General features: G+C 46.2%; 1 protein-coding gene across 1 annotated transcript in view; it reads left to right on the top strand.

The window, feature by feature from the left end:
• The first annotated feature begins 5,691 nt into the window (after positions 1-5,691).
• The window catches only part of ARHGEF39 (Rho guanine nucleotide exchange factor 39), a 158,801-nt gene continuing 144,559 nt past the window's right edge, over positions 5,692-19,933 (top strand). Inside the window, exon 1 of the mRNA XM_069626671.1 lies at positions 5,692-5,858. The gene's annotated coding sequence lies outside the window, so the exon portion shown is untranslated. The remainder of the gene's footprint in view (positions 5,859-19,933) is intronic.

Below are 19,933 nucleotides of genomic sequence, written 5' to 3'. Positions count from 1 at the left end.
CATGATACCCCTTACACCCAGGGGTCTATAAAACACAGAGCCCCAGACCTAAATGCCAGTCTTGGGGGCATTTGATCTACCTGATACCTCATAATTTAGATGGACATATGTTATTTTTGAGTCTGAGAATGTGGGCATGGGATTAAGGCTATGGTGGGTGTTCTGACTTGGTCATTTCAAGAGGATCAGATGTGTATCTGCATCAAAGGGTATGGGGGCATTGGTTGGGTGAGCTGTGACCTGGCTGGGTAGGGGCTAGGGGGAGCATCGGCAGGTGTGTGGAGACAAATGGGCAAGCAGGCCTGGGCCGGCTCCGGTCACGCACAGGGCAATGATCTCAGCGGACGCGGGTAAGATACTAAAGATTTGCAACAATTCATGGCTAGGTTTCTGTGAGAACTGGGTTTGCGCGGAGCTGACAGAAGGTGGAGGGAGGAGCACGGGTTGACTGTGTGAGGCGCTGGGCAGAGGGAGAGAGAGAGGCTTTTAGAGATCATTTCTGGGCCTAGTAAAGATGGCGTTAAAGGTAGCACAAAATGGAGCATTGGTGCAGAGGCTTTGTCTTTTGTTTTTGCTCATTGTTTAGTGTTTGGTTCAAATTATACAAACAGACAAACATGGGGACGTCTCCTGCTTCAGCAATTATAGAATCCCTTTTGCGCTGGAACGTTGAGGGGGGGTGTGAAAGACCACCTCTCGCCAACAACTGCTTCGTCAGGAAGGAACCCTTCAAGATGGAAACTTTGCAGAACATTCTCCCAATGTTGTAGAGGGGGGATTGGATGGCATCTCTGGATCTCCAGGATGCATATTACCACGTGTCTCTCTGCCCCTGTCACATAAAGTACTTCCGTTTTGCAGTAGGATCCTAGCATATTCAGTTCCGGGTGCTCCTGTTCAGGTTGCGATCAACCCCCAGAGTGTTCACCAAGCTGGTGGCTCCCCTGAGGGGCATTCAGATTTTTCCCTACCTGGACGATTGGTTGATCAAGGTGTCCCGCCGGCAGACAGTCCTGACTCATCTCCAATTGGCCTGCAAGGCATTGCAGGACTGGGTTTCCTGGTGAACTGGCAGAAGTCTCAGCTGAAGTCATCTGAGGATCTAGTTTTCATCGGGGCGCCAATCTGCACCAGGATGGGGAGGGTGTTCCTGTCCCGGGAAAGGGTCCATTGCTTGCAGACTGTTCTGGGCAGGGTTCTCAGGAGGCAGTATGTCTCGGCTCGCCTTTGCTCAAGTTGCAGGGGCACATGGCATCTTGCGTTTTTCCAGTTCCTTGGGCCCGTCTTCATTTACGTCCTCTGGTGTCTTATCTTCTCTCCCACTGGGTCACGACTTCTCAAGCTTATGAGGCTTTGATTCCGGTGTCCCCAGTGCTGAGGGGCTTCCTGCTGTGGTGTTGGGGGTTCCGAATCTCTGGGTAGGGGTGTGCCTGGTCCTTCCTCCTGTGACCACTCTTACTACCGACGCCAGCGGGAGAGGTTGGGGGGCAAGATTGGGTTCCTCTCGGCTCAAGGGTTGTGGGATCCGGAGGACAGCTGTCGTCATCCAATTTGAGAGAGTTGTGTGCCATTCTCCGGGCTCTAGTGTACTTCAAGGTGTTTCTGGAGTGCCGGGTGGTTTTGGTCCGGACGGACAATACGACGGCCTTGGCATATGTCAACCGCCAAAGGGGTTCTGGATGCTCCTTGAATGCTGTGGCTGCTCGGATAGGTTCTTGGGGGGAATCGCATCTGGTGTCCCTGGTGGCCTCACATGTCAGAGGGGTGGACAATATCCGGGCAGATCTTCTCAGCCGCCGGTTTGCCTCCTCTGCGGAACTGGTTCTTTAGGACTGGGTCTTTGTGGAGTTAGGGTCTTTGTGTCAGATTCGTGACCCCCGTTCTAGATCTGTTTGCGCCTCTGGGTTTCAAGCCGAGGGGGTTTGGGAGTTGGACGCCCTCTCGGTGCAGTGGCCTCGGGTCGACGTTATGCTTTTCCATCTCTTCCCCTTCTGCTCTGGGTGGTTCAGCGCATCAGAGTGTCCAGGGCGACTGTGTTGTTGGTAGCTCTGTTCTGGCCCCGCCGGAGTAGGTTCCCCTCTCTGTTGGAGCCTCAGTCCCGGGAACCTTGGCTGTTTCCGAAGTGGCCGTGTCCCCTTCAGGGGGGTCTGAGGTTGGGAGTCTGACGGATTAAATGGGCAGTATGGCTATTGCTCGGTCTAGGTTGATGTTTCAGGGGTTTTCAGGTCCTGTGGTTGAGTCTATCATGAATGCTCGTAGACCTTCTACTCCAGGCATTGGGTCAATTTCCGGGAGTGGTGTGGGCGGTCTGGGATCCCTCCCCTGCTTCTGGTCTCCCTGTTATCCTCCAATTCCTCCAGGACGGGTTTGACAAAGGCCTGGTGGTCTCCACGCTCCGTTCTCAATGTGCTTCCATTAAATTCCTCTTGGGGGACTCTGATGGCCACCTGGATGGGGAGGTGTTGGTGGGGAAGTTGTTTCAGGGTTTTTCGTCTTCCCGTCCCTGTGCTTATAAAGGTCTTCCCCCTTGGGACCTCCCTCTTGTTTTACGATTCCTTCAGGGGCCTCCTTTTGAGCCCATTTCTGAGATTGACATCAAACATCTTACGCTGAAAACTGCCTTTCTTATTGCTATCACTTCTGCCCATAGGCTGGGGAGATTGGGGCTCTATTGTGTCACCCCCCTTTCCGAAGGGTGCTGCCAGACTTGATGGTATTGAGGTGTGACCCGAAGTTCCTTCCTAAAGATGTGTCTCAGTTTCACACCTCTCAAGATCTGGTTCTCCCAGCCTTTTTTCAGGTCCGCAAACGCCAGAGGAGGTGGCCTGGCATACCATTGATGTACGCCGGGTGGTGTGGGAGTATCTGGCTCGGACTGCCCCTTTCTGACAATCTGATAGTCTACTGATTACTTTTGGCCCTACTGGTGCAGGTCGCAAGGCCTCAGTGGTTTCCATTAGCCGGTGGATCTGTGTTGTGGTTTCTGGCCTCCCTGTGCCTGCGCACCCTCATGGGCGGTCCACCAGGGGTTTGGCTTCCTTCTGGGCCGATGCAAGGGGGGTTTCTCTGCAGGAGAGTTGTAGGGATGCCACCTGGGCAGATCAAAGCACTTTCATCAACCACTATAGGTTGAATGTCTCCCACTCGGGGTTGGTTCCTTTGGGGTTGGGGTTTTGTCAGTGGGGATGTGAATTTAGAGTTATTAAAAGGTGTGTGTTTTTCTGCTCTGTTTTTGCCTCTGTGTCTCATTGGGACCTTAATCTGTGTTGCTGCTCTGGTATGCCTCATGTGGTAAGTACTGGGACGAGGAAGGGGAGGTAATGCTCTGATTACTTACCTGCAATCTTCATTACTCCTACTCTTCCTCGTTACAGTACTGATGACGCGCCTCTCCCTCGCTGCGGGGAAGGTTCAATGCTCCGGCTTGGTAAAATGAACTTATTTAAAAAAAGATAGCAGGCTCGCCTCTCCAGAAAGAACATGGCATGATAACCTGTTCTGTGTTTTCTTCCCACTCTGAGATGAGAGTTTGCTGCCATTGCTTTTTGTTCACTATACCTTTCACAGTTGGGAAATAACCATTTGCATATCAGTCTTTGTCCCGCCCACATGGGCAGTCCAGCACAAAATGCTATGGCAATTCTAATATGAAGCTCGAGCATTCCTTCCAAAAATAAACGGCAAAGCTATTGCCTGGATACTATATGCTGATGATATAGTGTTCATTTATATCACCCCTGTGGGCCTACAAAGACGACTCAACTGCTTTCAAAAATATCTGGAATCAAACGATATGGTACTTAATGTTTCCAAATCAAAGATTATACAAATGTCATCTGCGCTTCTTCCAAACCCCAGAAAACTAAATTGGTGGTGTAATGGTGCTAAATTGGAAATTGTAGACACCATCCTCTACCTTGGTGTGTTGATCAATAAAAACAACAATGACAATGCACATTATCATGCTCTGCGATTAAAAACGAAATGTCTAGCGGCTCAAGGTTCTAAAATCCTCCAAAGATATGGAAGGTTCTCTTTGATACCCCTTGTGACATTCAATCGTCAAAAAGTTGCTGCCATATTGACATATGGTACTGAAGGGATGCTTCATCTACCTTGGAAAATTTGGCCACTTTTAGAAGGACTCTTTTGGCGAAAATGTCTACACCTGCCCAATGCCCTCAAGATGGCTGTAATTCGCCAAGAGCTTAAACTCCAGTCATTAGAGAGTATGGTATGATGGAAGTCAATATCTTTATTCAGAAAGACTAAATTTGCTGAAATAAATTCTCCTTTAGAAATGTTCTGTTTCCCAGAAAGATGTAATGATACTCTTATGTTAAATTGGTGGGCTAAGATTGCATTAATAATGAGGCAACGAGACCTAAGTGAAGATGATTTACTCTTCAATCCCATGAAAATAAAAATAAAATCTCATGAAACAAGACTGGATTGAAACTCTAAGGTTGAGAAATCAATTTCTAAGAAGACCATCGCGAGAAACAGATAAGAACGGTTTGAACAACTTGCCCACATATTTAAAAAGGTTTCCATCCTCTATTTATCGAGACTTACTCCTATGAGTAAGGCTTTATATTCTTCCCACCAATGACAGCTCTGGAAAGGAAACACATGTCAGACACATTGAACATTGCCACGCTGGGTGCTTCATTGCCCAGAGCTGATCACCCTCCGTTCAATCCCTCTAAACAAACCTCAATTGTTGGTTTCTATTGATTTTGACGAATCTTGGTGGGAATGGATGTTGATGGGAGAAAGCACCAGTCTTTCAAATGCTTAAATGTATTGAAGCAATCCTACAAAGTTTAAATACTAGAGACTTGATTGACACCGAGGCAATAGAATAAGAAATGTTTTTATGTGTTACTTGACGATGTGAAGAGATGAGATGTAATATAACTTACATAATAATATATATACATGTAATAACTTAATTAGTAAAGCCGAATGATGGTTTGCGGATTTTGTTTTAAACCAATAAACATTTAAAAATAAAAAATATGAACTTATGGACTGAGTGACGTGGCTATGTGGGAGGAGTTATAGGGATTCGTGAGGTAAGTACTGCGTCGAGGAAGAGCGGGACTATGAGTAATACAGATTGCCGGGTAGGAATCGGAACGTGAGTCATGACACGGGATGAGGAGCACTGTGCCTGTCACGTATGAGAATGAACACGCCCCTCAGTGACACACGTGCCGCTCGCGTGTGTTCCGGGCAGGCAGCGTGTCATGTGATCACTGTGAGGGTGCTCGGGGGAAACCACGCGGTCCACAGCAATGGCAACCCCAGGCCGGGCTTCAGCAAGGGGGTCTTCCCGCCCGTCTGCCAAGGCACTTCCGGAGAGGGGGACGGCAGCGGCACTTCCGGCGAGGGGGGAGCCCGGGTATGGGGGACCGAAAGGAACTGCAGAGGTAGAGCACCTCCTCCCTCTGCCCCGCCCACTGCCTACTGACGTCTCGCGTCATCTGGAGCGTTACCTTCCTCTGCCCCGCCCACTGCCCCCCTCGCGTCATCCGGAGGCGTTACCTTCCTATGCCCTGCCCACTGCCCCCTCGCGTCATCCGGAGGCGTTACCTTCCTCTACCCCGCCCACTGCCCCCCCTCGCGTCATCTGGAGGCGTTACCTACCTATGCCCCGCCCACTGCCTCAAGCGTCATCCGAAGGCGTTTCCGGTTCCTCGCTTCCGGGCTCCAACTTTGAATCCAATGTGGGGAGGATCAGAGGCAACTAGAGGACAGTAACGCCCCGGATGCTTGCAGCGCCCCCTGCAGGCACAGCACAGAGCCCGGGGGGCGTGGACCCCTGCCATAATCTAGCTGAGAACACTCTGCAGGTGAGGCACGGCCGTGGGATGGGGGCCTGCATGGAAAGGTGTTACAGGTGGCACGCAGGGGATACTACTTCATTTAAAGCAATGCTGTGGAAGCAAAGCACATTACATAAGAAACAACCCTTTCATAAATAACTTTACACTATATACATCATTCTAGAAATACATTGAGCAATAAGAGAATGGCTTTAGTTTTATTCTCCCCATCCTTGTTGTGTATTCTTGTGATACAAATACACATCACGCTTATATTATATGTTGAATGAAATCTTCAGTTTAATAGGAGAAGCCCCCAGGAGGCCAACTTCTTTCAGTGACATCTTCGTGTATGGTCTCATCAACAATCTGGAACCATACACGAAGATGTTGTTATAGTTACAGAACTTTGTGTGCATGCATTACTGTAACATTATCCTTACATCTCCCTTTCTAAATAAATTTAAATTTAATTTAAGAAATTTCGAAAATCTTGACATAACATTTCTGCTATGCTGTGCATATATATATATATATATATATATATATAACTAAATTTTAACTTTAAATTTCTGCAAAATATAAAGGATACAATATATATTCATGTTACCAAGAGTGTAACATATTGGCTGGGTCCAAATCCTCAGTTTTCAAGTCCTCAATAATACACATATTCTTGTTTACGGTTCCACATTCTTTTCCTGTGTCTTGGTATTGTCTGATCATTGTCGTTCCTTCCTTCATGTGGCTTTTCCTGTGTTTTCTCTTCTTGTGTACTTCCTTTGCACATCATACTTGTTTCATCAATTTTATCCTTGAATGTCTTGTCTTGAAATGTCTCTCCATACCAGCCTTGTTCCCTTTCATTTCTCATTACTTCCTCCTCCTTTGCCAAAACTACATCATCACATGACCATTTCCTGCCATCCTCTAAAATCACAGATTTCTTTGAGCATTCTATCACTCTTTGGGGAGGACGAAATCTTGATTCACCTTTCATTACACGCTTTGGTTCTCTCACTCTTACCCAATCACCTTTCTCAATTTGACTTTCTTGAACATGTTTTTGCTTATCATAGTATCTTTTATACTCTTCTTGTTTTTTTCTTACTTTGTTGACAATGTCTTCCAAATGTATCTCTTTGTTCTTTTTGTTCATCATCCAAGCAGGCCTAGGTCTATTTGTAGATATCCTTCCTCTCATCAATGTGAATGGAACTTCTTCAGTTACTGAATGTGGTGTAACTTTGTATGTGTTGAGAGCTTCTTTGAGCGTCTCTTTCCATGGTAAACCATTTATAATGGCTAATTGAATAATGCCTTTTATGAAACGGTTCATCCTCTCCACCAAACCGTTCCCCATTGGATGGTATAAGGCCGTAGTGCTGTGTCTAATGGCTCTATCCTTCAGAAACTTTTGAATTTCCACAGACATGAATTGAGCTCCATTATCCGACACCAGCTCTTGCGGTTCTCCTTCTCTGTTAAAGATTTCTTCCAAAAATGTAATGACTTTGATAGCCGATACAGAGTCCTCGACAATACCACATTCCACCCACTTGGACATATAATCCACCAACACTATGAGGAAGACTTTTTGTGATCCCAATGTTTCATATGGCCCAGCTATATCAATAGCTAATTTTGTCCATACCGTACTCGGAATATTCACCGGCTGCAACGGGGTTGTCTTTATCGATTTACTCTTGTCACTCACTGCACATGCAGTACAATCTCTGACTAGAGATTTCATTTCACCCCACATGTTAGGCCACCAATAAGCTGTCCTTACTCTTCTCTTTGTCAACATTCTCCCCACGTGGCCTTCATGGGCAATGTCCATAATCCTCTTCCTCAAGTTTGTCGGAGGTATTATACGTTCTCCTCGATATACACATACCTTATCACTAGACAGCTCGTCTTTCAATTTTTCCCAGTATTTTACATTGTCATCAGTATCTTTCCAACCACTCTCAATGGCTCTTCTCAACATTTCCTGTTCAGCGTCACATTCTCTGGCTCTTATCCATTCCTCCTTTGAGAAACTCGGATGTACTTGAGCTATGATGCAATCCATGTTTTGTTCTTCCATACATTCTTCTTTGTCCTCAAAATCACCCGCGACACCCTCACACGGTAGGCGAGAAAAACAATCCGCTACCACATTGTTTTTTCCTGGAGTGTATTTTATGGTCACATTAAATTGCATGATGATCAGTGTCAATCTTATGCGTGGAGATGTCATGTGAGGATTTTTTGAGTTTAAAACATGTACAAGTGGTTTATGATCTGTTTTAATGTCCACTGGAATGCCCCAAATGAGACTTTTGAAATGTTCTAATATCCACTTAACACCAAGAGCTTCTTTCTCTATCGTCGAATAGTGTCTTTCAGCACCTCCTTAATGTCCTTGAGGCAAAAGCAATGGGAACAATTTCACCTGCTTGAACTTGTTCTAGTACGCCTCCCAGTCCTATATTACTTGCATCTACTGATATTCTTGTCTTGGCACTTGAATCAAACAACTTCAAGGCCGGTGCTTTATTGATCAATGTTTTGATTTGCTCAAATTCTCCCTTACAATCTTCAGTCCAATTAAACTTCACACCTTTGCACATTAAACTTCTCATTTTCTCAGTTCTGTCAGAATAATGGTCAATGAATTTCGAGTAGTATTCTGTTAAACCCATGAAACTCCTGAGTTGGTCCTTGTTCTTAGGATCAGACATTTTTAGAATGGTGTCTACCAATGATTCCTTTGGCATTATACCATCAGCATTTATTCGATGACCCAAGTATGTTACCTCACTTTTCTTGATTTTGCACTTTTCACTTTTTAGTGTCATTCCTTTCTGTTGTAGAACCTGTAGTACACCTAATAACTTTGCATCATGTTCTTCCTGAGACATCCCTGACACCAAGATATCATCTTGGAAATAATGTACTCCTTGTAAACCTTCAAATAAATGATGCATTAATCTTTGGAACACAGCGGCTGCTGAAGCCAACCCAAAAGCATTCTCTTGTACCGAAAAGCTCCCAATGGTGTTACAAAAGATGTTAAATGTCTAGACTCTTCCTCTAGCACGACTTGGTGATATGCTGACGATAGATCTAATGTCGTGAAATACTTTGCTGGCTTCATGGTGGTCAACATTTCCCCAATGTTCGGCAAAGGATGGCAATCTATCCATATGTTGGCATTCAAGTCTCTTAAGTCCACGCACATTCTGATGGATCCATCCGTTTTTTTTACAATTACAATCGGGGATAACCACTCTGAGCTTTCAATGGGTTCGATGATGTCCTGCATGCATAACCTTTCTAATTCAACCTTCAATGCTTCTCTGGTACCAATGGGTATATTCCTCACTTTGTGTACCACTGGCTTTGCACCTCTTTTGAGTATAATACTATGTTCAAATCCTTTGAGTAATCCTACTTTTTCATTAAATACTTTGGGAAAAGCCTTTGCCAAATTCTCTGCGGTATCACAACTGTTCTTGGTAATGCATAAAATGGGCACATTTTCACCTGGATGAATTCTGATTTTCAAGGATGCTTGCTCCCACCATCCTACTATCGAAAACCCATTCTCAGCCACATACAGTCTGCAGTATGTCTTTCTCCCTTCAAATTTCAGATGTACCCAGACAAACCCTATAATGTTGATGGGTGTTTTTCCATACCCAGTTGCATTGATTTTTGTCATCTGTAGCTCTTCCATCTTTTTATTTAATACATTAACATATGTCTCCACATCAACCATCGTATAAGGAGAACCAGTGTCCACCATCACTTGTAAAGTTATGCCATTTATCTCCATGGCAACCCACGGTCCCACACCTTTTTCACTTGGTGTGACAGCTAGTATTTAAACCTTGTCTTCAAGCCGATCCGCGATTGCCAACAAGTTGCTTGGACCACCCATTTCTTCCAATGCCTTTATACTCGTCATTGCTGCACCTCTGCCTCTATTGTATCGGCCAGTATTTCTTCCAAACCGGCTGTTAAATCTGCCTCTTCCTCTACTGTTGCGACACATTTTTCCAAAATGTCCTAGATGTCCACATCTGTAACATTCTGCTGACACAGCTGGACAATCTTTCTGCATTGGCATGTTTATACCATCCACAATCTATACCATCCACAATTTAAACATCTGTTATTTTGTCTGAACGTGCCTGCTCTTTCTTGTCTGAAGCCATTATTTGTGTCTGACCTGACCAATCTCTTAACCATGGCAATCAATTCGTCTTCCTGACTGTTATGCTGCCCATCCTCCATATCCTGAACTGATTTGATTTCTACATTCTCCAATTTGTTTTGGACCTCCTTCATACATTTTTCACCCAGTTCGATTGACCTGGCTATCTCAATTGTCTTCTCCAAAGTGGGGTTCTTCGCCTGCCACAAACGTTGTTGAATGCGAGGATCTGCCACACGCAACACCATCTGATCCCTTAAGTATTCATCTGCTACTCCTGTGAAAGCACAAGTGGCCATCAATCCCCTTAGTGCAGCTAATGATGAGTCTATGCTTTCTTCTTTACCTTGTTTTCTCATGAACAATCTATATCTTTCCAATACAATGTTAGTTTTATTTCCAAAATGTTTATTAAGTTTGGCAATCGCTGTGTCATATTTTCTAGCTCCACTCGAAGATTCTTCCCAGCTCACTTCATCATGTTCCAATTCAGGTAATGTCCTGAAAATCCTTAGTGCCTCTGCACCAATGCAATTTAAAAGTGTAGCCTCTTTCTGATCATCACTGTACCTTGAGCCTCCTATTGCCCTCAGATATACTTGGAAATTATCTTGCCATTGTTCCCAGGGGCATGTTGGATTCCCAGGCAATGGCAAAAACTTTACTGGGGCAGCTATGGTCTGCATGATACACTAGTATGCAATGAAATCCTTATTTTTTTTATATGATTTCCTTATCTTGTTTTTCTCTTCTGTATTACACTTCACTGCTTTTACTTCTCTCTTTATTCGTATTGTTTATCCATCAACTCCTGCATGTGAATTTTAAACGTGTCCAATTACCAAAAAAAAATATATTTTTTTGTTTTTTTTTATTTATATTAGCACGTCCATATCACACTCTCTCTCTTCGTTTGAACTTCCGTGGTTAACTGCGCCTCTCCTACACACAAAGTGTATACAATGCTAATTGCTGCTTTGCCGCACGTATCATTCACTGTTTGTGTTTCATCAAAAATGGCGGCACGCACAGCACGCACTAAGGTCCTTTCCTCTAGTGCACTAGGCGGTTGGCCCGCTCGCGCATAACGTCCGTATGATGCCGATCCCTGTAAGTATATTTCTTTAAAGTTTTTGTTCTTTTTCATTTATTGCGCCGCTCACCAGTTTCCTTGACGGCGCATATATTTCTCTCATCGCATTTTAGCGCTTCAATCGCAGCTCCTCGTAACGAACGGCAACAATTTTCAGAGCGTTTACTTCAATCGCTCATGCTGTGCCCGGGGGCTCTCTCCATGCAATTAACTCCTCGTCGCCAATTATTGGGTATTCTTGTGATACAAATACACATCACGCTTATATTATATGTTGAATAAAATCTTCAGTTTAATAGGAGAAGCCCCCAGGAGGCCAACTTCTTTCAGTAACATCTTCGTGTATGGTCTCATCAACATTCTGGAACCATACACGAAGATGTTGTTATAGTTACAGAACTTTGTGTGCATGCATTACTGTAACATTATCCTTACAATCCTGCATGCAAAGTCACAAGAGCATCATGCAGATTAATGTGAGCCTAACAAATCCCCCTTGGGTAAAGCCATAGTCATTGTTTCATAAAGCCTGCAGCATTATGCACCCATCTCACGGCTGATCACTCCCTCCCATGCACATTTCTAAAGGGAGAAAAGACCCTGCTAATAGTACCCCCACCCTCCCATCAGTGCCCAATTTCTCCCATTAGCTCATCCAGCTCCTTGGGACATTGTCCTCCCAGTGGGACAGCTTTACCTTTGGGCACTCTCATTGAGATGCCAAATGGGAGAAGTATACCAGTGACAAAAGTCCCGGTCAGGCTCTCAAAAGAGCCTGGGGGCAGGGGTGCAGCTTGCCCTGCTCGGTACTCCTATTGAGCACATGCACCCTAGCAATGTGCACACCGGGGCTGCAGATTCAGAACTCACTTCTAGGTGAGGAGCACACACACCCCAGGGCTGCAGATTCAGAACTCTCTTCTAGGTGAGGAGCACACACATCCTGGAGATGTGCACGCCGGGGCTACAGATTCAGAACTCTTCTAGGTGAGGAGCACACGCACCATGGAGGTGAACAGACCAGGGCTGCAGATTCAGAACTCTCTTCTGGGTGAGGAGCACACGCACCCTGGGGCTACAGATTCAGAACTCTTCTAGGTGAGGAGCACACGCACCATGGAGGTGAAAACACCAGGGCTGCCGATTCAGAACTCTCTTCTAGGTGAGGAGCACATGCACCCTGGAGGTGAGCACACTGGGGCTGCAGATTCAGAACTATCTTCTTGGTGAGGAGCACACGCACCCTGGAGGTGTGCACACCGGGGCTGCAGATTCAGAACTCTCTTCTAGGTGAAGAGCACACGCACCCTGGAGGTGAACACACCAGGGCTGCAGATTCAGAACTCTCTTCTAGGTGAGGAGCACATGCACCCTGGGGCTGCAGGTGCAGAACTCTCTTCTAGGTGAGGAGCGCACACACCCTGGAGATGTGCACTCCGGGGCTGCAGATTCAGAACTCTCTTCTAGGTGAGGAGCACACACACCCTGGAGATGTGGACACCGGGGCTACAGATTCAGAACTCTCTTCTAGGTGAGGAGCACACGCACCCTGAAGGTGAGCACACTGGGGCTGCAGATTCAGACTCCTCTTCTAGGTGAGGAGCACTCACCCTGGAGGTGAGCACACTGGGGCTGCAGATTCAGAACTCTCTTTTAGGTGTGGAGTACACGCTCCCTGAAGGTGAGCACAACAGGGCTGCAGATTCAGACCACTCTTCTAGGTGAGGAGCACTCACTCTGGAGGTGAGCACACTGGGGCTGCAGATTCAGAACTCTTCTGGGTGAGGAGCACAGACACCTTGGGAATGTGCACACCGGGGCTGCAGATTCAGAACTCTCTTCTAGGTGAGGAGACCTCACCCCGGAGTTGAGCACACTGGGGCTGCAGATTCAGAACTCTCTTCTGGGTGAGGATTTCACGAACGTTAGCAAAATCCTCCTTCACTGGACAATTCAGGTTCGCCCGACTCCTCACCTTCCGTCTTCTTCTTGAATCTTCCTTTCTGGTAGAGTGAATGTTTCTCCTTTTTTTTATGAAGGAATGGACACCCCTGAAAGGATGCCACCATGTCACCATCAAAGGCCCGACGGGGGCAGCCCTTCCGGAGACGCTATTTGCGGGGAGAAAGCTGGAGGAACAAAAAACCCTGAGATAGTTCCAAAGGAATGAGGATCTGGCTTGAGTGGGAGGTACTTGCAGCAGCCGGAGGTCGAGGCGAAGAGGATTTGCACAAGGAAGGTGAATCTGCTACGAGGATGGCTGGGTGGCCGAATCAGCTCGTGCTGCAGGCTGAGAACAGGTAACCAGCGGGGGGTAGTCCGACACCAAGGGCAAGGCAGAGGCAGTCCAGTGAACGGGCAGAATTTCAGTACACAGCGGATCAATAGGTAAGAAGGGCGAGACGAAGGCAGTCCTTGAAACAGGCCGAATCCTGGTACACCAAGGGCGGAAGACTGAAGACAGGACCGAGGATAACGTACCACTAGAGGAATTAGGGAAGACATCTGTCGGGGGGAAATTCTGCCGGGGTCGGCCGGGCCGTCCGCAGACCTCCGGGCAGGGAGGCCCCAACTCCTCCCGTATATCCCAGATGAGATAGAGTATGAGACACACACAAGGAGCAAGGTGACTCTGCTGTTTATTTATACAAAACGGCAGGGATGGGTCAAGGAGCGTACGCGTTCGTCCTGACACACACACAATCGTGGGGCTCGCAGGCCCTTTTTACTGCATTATGACGCGCTACTTGCGTCACTTCAAAAAGTTAACAAAAAACCTATCGCCAGTCTTAATTGGTTGCTCGAGTGGTAGGGTTAGTATAGTACACATATAGAGAATGATATTAGTGGACAAGGTGTAGTCAGGTGGTATATCTGGGTTGTCCCTACGATTAGATACATAAGAATTGTTACATGAAGACTCCTGAGGATTGGCTAATGTTACTGACGTCTGAGATAAGGGCCCCATGTTCTGATTGGTGCACCCGTGAGCTTCCCAGCCTGGGACCACCGTTGTTCCCAGCTCTCGGTGTACCTGTGATTGCAACAATGTTTCAATATGGGTACGTGCAGACAATGTGAGGATTTATTCATAGGTGGAAGGCTGACCGCTCCCACTGTAGCAGATGTCCATTGAGCCTTTCAAGTGTATTGGCCTGTGTCTCGTAGCGAGGGACCCAGACGCCTTTTTCTCCTGGGCTTTGGCATCTCGTCTGGTTCGGCTTGGTCACGTGGGGAGGGACCGTGAAAGAGGCAGAATTCTGCACAATTAATATTGCTTTTTCTACTGCGCGTCTGGTTTAATTTGCCGGCGTGACTGTAACGTTGGTGCGCGGAGTGCGAGGTTGCAACATCGTGCCTTTGATGATTTGTTCTTGGAATGTGAGTTTGCAACATTACGACCTTGGATGGTTGCTCCACTGGGTTCTTTCTGCAGGATCAGCAACCTGACTCGTGTTTTGTTAATGTCCACAGGAGCTCTTGGTTGAGGCCTACTTGGGCCTGGTGCATAATTAGTCCGTTTGGTGCATAGGTGCTTTTAGGTTATAATAGCATATATTCCCATGACCAGTATCGTGTTTCCATTATACCTCTATGGTGGTAATGGGTTTCAAGAGAAGCGTGAGCAAGCGTTATAAATGAGCTCATGATGCGTCTTGCGTTTCTGCATTCTGAAAGCCTATGTAAAAATAATAAAGATGCACGTCCGTGAATATGCCTGTCGCCTACGTCAGAGCACTGAGTATGTTCTTCGTGTAGATTGGTGTGGAAATGTTCAGTGTGTATATTTGTACAGAAGTGCTTCCCGTTGTCTAGGTCGTCATGGCATCTCTAACGACGTGTGGATTTTAGTCTAGCTGATCCGAACCGCAGGTGTCGGCATGGCCAGTGCGGGCTGTTGGGCAGGCAGATGGACACATCCGTATGTTCCTATACCAGGGTACCTGGTCGTCTGGTAAATGGACAAACTCTTCTCGCGGCGGGTGTCTGGGCCGTGATCCTCTAGGCCAAGCGCGAGAGGTGAAGGACGGGAGCCTGGTCTTCCATTCTCCCACTTCAGTCCCCCCTCTGGTCGACTTGTCGACCACAAACATATCCTTCTCGTTATCTCCTCTTACCCTCCATATCTTAGTTATCCCTCCGAGATGTCCATAATGGTTTACATGATCTTCAAATGACCAATACATATATTCACATGTTCCTCCAGGAGTACAGTATACCCATCTTCCTATGTAGCTCCTGGGGTTCCTTGGGTTCTCGATCTTCACTGATGGTGGGTCTAGATGGTTGGTGATGATTTGGGTGCGCAACTTCTCCCTCTCTTGTATTATCACCCCTGTATGCTGGCCATCATCTGCTGGCATCAAGGGGTGCATTCCCACCATTTCCAGCAACTCGTCAGTCGTGCGTGCCTTCCGGGCCTTCCAAAATCTAATTATGATCAGAGTAGCTCCAGCCAAAATAGTACACCCCACTATTATTTTCAGTCCATCTGACAGCCAAGATGGCATCCATGACCATAATAGTGAAAACCAGCTCTTATCCTTGTCTACACCGTTACTTTCATCCATCATTTTGGAGTGCATCTGGGCCAATTGTGATACTGCTTCTGTCAGTGTACCATTGTCAGCATCGTTGGCAGGTATGAACGTGCAGCAAGATTGTCCTATCTTTGCACAAACTCCTCCTTCCATTGCTGTGAGAAGGTCCAATACATATCTGTTCTGGAGTGCTACCATCCTTACAGCTCGCAGCTCCTCTTTAATTGCGTTGAACCCATTTACTGTTGAATTGATGGTCATCATTAGTTCCCATCTGGTTATTTGGAGCCATTTTGCGTTTGCGTATGCCTGCAGTCCCGGATGTATTATTGAGGAGAAAAACATTGCTGCTCTGCTGAATAGTCTGTGTTCTGGCGGTATTGACGTTAGTTCCGTTTCCGACCTTCCCCACAGGTAATTTCCTGTCAGTGGCTCTCCTTGTCGTTTTCTCCTATTTAGGACAGTATCCTCGCTGTTGGTCTTGTTCTCTTGCTCCTTCTGAAGTGGTGCAGATCTCTTTCTTCTCTTATCCCCTTCATCCATTTTAGGAAATTTCGCCACATTGACATGCTTCTTAGGTACCACTAGTGATGGTACATTGACGTGTACCATTGTGCACACACCATTCCACAGGGGAGGCAATGTATGATATGCCTTTTCTCCACAGGCCCAATAATGGTCCATTATTACTGCTGTTCCCGCTCCCCCCTCAGGTAACTCCATCACGCTTGCACAATTGGTGTTATATCCTACGTCCACCTCTCCTTTATGCTGGTAGCATACTTTGGGCGCAGTCAATGGTAGTATTGTTATTGGGTCTTCATCTTCTTCTACCCACGTGAGCATTGGTACGTACTTGATCCACGTCGTCCAACATCGATGATTGTGTGTCTCGATGGTTGAGATAGTTTCTTTTGTTACCATGTTGCTGCCAATTACTCCTATCTCCCAGCTGTTGTCCAGATACACCTTTCCTGTTATCGTCAGTAGCAGCCTCTCCCAGCATCCTTGTTTGCCCGGAACTTCAGTGGCGTACCAATCACATGGTAGATACTGCAGTGTTACCTTCTTTGTTTCTCCTTTTGCAGGGCCACTTGTTATGTATTTGAATGCTTCAGCATGTAAACTGGTCTTGTGATAACTCAGATAGGTCTTGAGGAAGTTGTTTTCATATGGGTATGAGTCTCGTGTTTTCCATGTCATGTGCACTACTGTTCCTTGAAATCTTCCTTTCGTTTGGAACAGGGCCAAATATATTATGCACTGTGCTGTCTTTTCATCTATTTCAGTGGCAACAAATGTTCGTGAAGCGCTCATGGCGTATGGTATTAATGAGCAAACGTAACAGCTGTCCTCAGTTGTCTGCTTACCAATGCGGGTCATGTGCTGGTACCATATGTTGTTTGTGACGTGTGCTGAATCTTGTACATAATTATCAATACCTTTATTGTCTGAGTATGTGCTGCGTTTAACTCTATTTTGCTTGGGTGCAATGTTACTATTACCACCTGACGTAACACCTGTTGCAGCAGGGAACGGGGGTATATTAGGTTTGGGTGCAGCAATAAAACTGATAGCATAGCTGTACTGCCAGACAGAGGCAGCCAAGAACCCGGTGATCATAAAAATCCCTATTATTTTTATTACATATGCTAATCTCACCGGCATTTTGCTCTTACCTTGCTGCAGTCCTGGCAGCGTATTCTTGTGACGTTAAAGTTGCCCGTCTAAAAATTCTCAAAAGTGCTAGTTATTAAATGTTAGTTTTGTTTCTTTAAGCTCTCCCTATCAAGTAGTCATTCAGTGCCCAGGTGAAGAGCTGCTCCCACGCTACTCTAAGTGATCGGTCTCTTAGGACCGGCAAGTATGGGCGGAGGTGGGGCATGTCATTTTCTATGGCCAGGAGGAAGGCTGTGTAGTAGACACGTACCCTTCTCCTTTTTAAGTATGTTGGCCTTTTTATTTCGTATACAAATTGGTGTGACAATTCTTCTGGGTAGTTATCGTCTGGCAGCACCATCTACGCCTGCACACTTAATTTGTTAATTAGCTTTTCTTAACAATACAATATTACGCAGTTCCTGTATGTGGGAGAGAAAAAAGAAAACATTCACGTGTTTACATGTGTATTGGTGCAAGCAATGTCCTTCAGTTTTAGTTACAACTGTACTTAGCAGTCAATGGGGGGGGGTTTTTGCTCAGATGGCGGAAGTATTTTTACTCTTTGAGCGTGTGACCATAGGGTGGGCAGTATGGGGATCACCCCTTTCTTCGTCAGTTATCGTCTCCGAGGCAACAATTGGGTCGTTGTCTGTGATGGAACTTTCTTCCGCTGTCGGGGATGTTGTTACTGTCCTTCCAATGGACCTGTCGTTGGCGCTGGGGCGGGTCTGCAGTTTGTAGATCTTTACGTCATGTAGGTGGTTCCAGGCACGCTTATCCTTTAGTTTTACTGCTCTTGTTGATACGTCCTCCACCAGATGGGGGCCAGTGAACCTCTTCTCGTTCCACTTTCTATTGAAATTGCGAAGTAGTACGTGGTCACCTTTGGCAAGTTTGCACGAGTTCTCCTTTCCCAATTCTGTACTTTCGTCTTTTTCTTGATTGCTGGTAGACCCGCCCCGTGTGCGCTCGAGCTGTTGAGACACAAACACGACACTAGTAATCAAAGAAGACACATATTGATACATTTCATCACCTAACACATTCGCTGAACTTTCGTGGTCGGTGAATGCCCTTGACGTTGGTGTTAGGGGAAGGCGCATTTGACGTCCAGTAACCACTTCGTGAGGGGTGAGGTGGTGGTCGGACCCTGGCCTGTTTCTAAGTTCAAACAATGCTAACGGAAGGCAATACAACCAACTTTTCTTTGTTGTTTGTTGTATTTTAGCAATTGCCTCCTTCAATAAGCCATTCAGGCGTTCACATACACCATTAGCCTGTGGGTGGTATGCACATGCAAATTTGTGTTTAATGTTCAGCAGGGATGTGATATGCTGGAACATTTCATTTGCGAAATGGGGGCCGTTGTCTGATCTTAACACCTCGCACACTCCCCACCTGGGGAAGACCTCCCTTACTATGAATTTGGCTGCTCTAAACGCATCAGGGTGTGAACAGGGCCCTGCTTCAATCCACCTAGAAAATGGGCATACTACTACAATCATATACCTATTACCTTGACATGTGTTGATCATATCAACATAGTCAATGTGAAGGTGCCGAAAAGGTCCTTCTGGCCGGGGTATGGTACCTCTTATCACTTTTAAAGTATGACCGGCCGTAAACTGTTGACATGTGAGGCAATTGCTGATAAAATTTGACACATGTGAGGTTAACTCGGGACAAAACCAATCTTCTCTAATTCGTGCTGCAATTATTTCCTTGCCTGTATGGGCAGGGTGATGTAATTGGCTCAGGGCGGTATTTAACAGTGCCAACGGTATTACAACTTTCCCAGTGCCACCCTGGCGCCATAGTGCGTCGGTTGGTGACATTGTGCATCCTCTTTTCACCCATACTTCTTTTTCGGCCATTGGTGCAGCCGCTTGTAGCTCCATAATCTGTGTGGCTGGGAGATGGGTGTACCCTTCTCTTATTAACATTTCCCTAGCTATTCCCCTCCCTCTCCCTCTCTGTGAGTCTGTGGGGTTCCATATCTCACCAAAATATGCAGCATATTTCGCATGTGCGTCTGCTGCTGCATTTCCTTTTGAGACGTAGTCTTCCCCATTGGTGTGTGCGGTGCATTTGACTAGGGCTAGTTCTTGGGGGTCGTTTATTACTTCAATTAGTTCAGCCAACAAGAGGGCATGTTGTACTGGAGTGCCATCAGCTCTCCTAAACCCTCTTCTTCTCCATTTTGATAGCCCTGAGTGGACAGTTGATGTAACATATGCACTGTCGGAATATATAGTTACTCTTTTATTAAAACTTTCCTTTAATGCCAATATTAGTGCAACCAGTTCCGCGGCTTGAGCAGAGTAATGCTGTGGTAATTGTACACACTTCATAGCCACACACACCGGCGCCTCCATCATTTTTACTACTGCTGCCCCAGTCCTTCGTATCCCATCTCCTTGATCAATAGTTGATGACCCATCAATAAACAAAAGCTCACCTCCCTCTAGTGTGTTTTCTTCAACTTTCCTAGTACATGAGTACATTTCAGTTACTTGGGTGCAGTCGTGGGCGTAATCTCCTTCTTCAATTACTTCTGCTAGGAACCTTGCAGGGTTAACCGTGCTACATCTAACAATTG

The sequence above is a fragment of the Ambystoma mexicanum genome, chromosome 6p (assembly GCF_040938575.1).
Source record: "Ambystoma mexicanum isolate Mex_15411 chromosome 6p, UKY_AmexF1_1, whole genome shotgun sequence".
Taxonomy (NCBI): domain Eukaryota; kingdom Metazoa; phylum Chordata; class Amphibia; order Caudata; family Ambystomatidae; genus Ambystoma; species Ambystoma mexicanum.
The sequence above is the reverse complement of the archived record's forward strand: the minus strand, read 5'-3'. Positions and strand labels throughout refer to the sequence as shown.